Here is a 1510-nt window from a genome sequence, read left to right on the forward strand (position 1 = left end):
AACCGTACAGTCCATGTGATCGCTGCATGATAGCGCTGACATATATATAAAACGGACGGCATTCTTGTTGGATCGGCTCCCTTCTTTCGGCCAGTTCTCGTGCTCTTGGCCCTGAACACGTACGCAGATGCGACGTTTTACCGTCGAGATGTGAGAGGGTAAATCGCCACCCTCATCAAGATGTGAGACTTGCATTGTTCTTCTGTCGGAAAAGACTGAAAGAAAGAACAATGAATAATACTCTGAGAAAGGTAGACTATTTACTTGACCAGTTGCACAGTCATGTCGCGTCTAGAAACTCTATTCACACAACTAAACAAAATTATTTTGTCACTGCACAAATAAGAAAAACACTGCACTTACAATAAATGCGAGTGTGCTGAAATTCTGAGAAGTGCTTCAAGCTCCACAGTGCACAAACTTGACAATATGTGGAGACAGGATGGATTGAGGTTTTCCTTGTTGGCTCGTAATGTCACTGCAAAACAAATGGTACAATAAATAAATTAATGAGAACACAACCTTACCTTCAAAGCGGCCGCGGGCCAGTCACATATTGTGTAGTCGGCATTTACAGCACACTTGCGACCAAATTCAACGTGAAAAGCGATTGCGTGAAACTTTTGTAACCAAGCATGCGTCTTACCAGAATTCTTTTCAGTTGACGAGACCAGCGCAGCACGCTATCCACACCAGTCCTTGTTGCAGTGTTCCTTAGAGAAAACGGCAAAATAGGTTACGGTCTTACAATAAGATGCCACAAATAAAAAACAAGAAAATCTTACATATTTGCCCGTCAACGATGTCTTGGGTCCACGGACAAATATAACCACCGTTCGCCTGAACATTTCTGATCTGCCCGCTAGAAGAGACGACCACATTGACGCATCAATTGCGCAAATAAAATTTGATTTTGTCGCTAGACAAAAGTCACCATACGATACACCGAGGAAATAGAATGTCACTTACGAGTTCGCGTCAAATCCTCGGCAGCGGGAGACGGCCGCGCGCCTCCAGGATCAAGGCAAACGAAATGCTTCTGAGTGCTTGCCCAATGCCCGCCTCTGCGTAGTGTTTCAGCACTTCCTCGCTCGAAAGAGCTACGATTTCGCGGGAAGGGAACTCCCGCACGCCACGGAGCTCGCTTCCCTCCCCAGCGCGGTGACAAAGAAAAAAAAAGGCCAAAAAAAAAAAACCGCGAGAAGTCCGAGGTTCGGCGCTCCGCTTGCACGCCCCGCCGCCCTCGGCACATTCCGTTCCTCCTTTCAGGACTTTTCATTCTTTCTAGGAGAGGGATGTGATGCATGCTGCGTGCGCTCTCTCTTCAAAGTAAGACCGCAAGACCCCATCTGACCACTTTTTTTTTTTCGGGGGAACGCACGTGTGTCTGGTGAGAAAAAAAAAAAAGGCGCGCTAAATTCTCTAGGGCAGCGCTAATGCGTCCAAGAAGCGAATCGAATTTGAATTGAACCGTTTTCGTTGTTAACACAAAATATCGTTGGCACCCTAA

The 1510-nt window shown here is 46.4% G+C and overlaps 1 long non-coding RNA gene across 1 annotated transcript; it reads right to left on the bottom strand.

Annotated features, from left to right (window-relative positions):
* Nucleotides 1-441: 441 nt before the first annotated feature.
* Nucleotides 442-838, bottom strand: LOC119402161 (uncharacterized). Its single transcript, XR_005185646.2, has 3 exons — nucleotides 786-838; nucleotides 647-713; nucleotides 442-478 (listed from the first exon to the last, which is right to left on the bottom strand). It is a non-coding gene; the product is annotated as an uncharacterized LOC119402161 (long non-coding RNA).
* Nucleotides 839-1510: the final 672 nt, after the last annotated feature.

This window comes from Rhipicephalus sanguineus, chromosome 8 (genome assembly GCF_013339695.2).
Source record: "Rhipicephalus sanguineus isolate Rsan-2018 chromosome 8, BIME_Rsan_1.4, whole genome shotgun sequence".
Taxonomy (NCBI): Eukaryota; Metazoa; Arthropoda; class Arachnida; order Ixodida; family Ixodidae; genus Rhipicephalus; species Rhipicephalus sanguineus.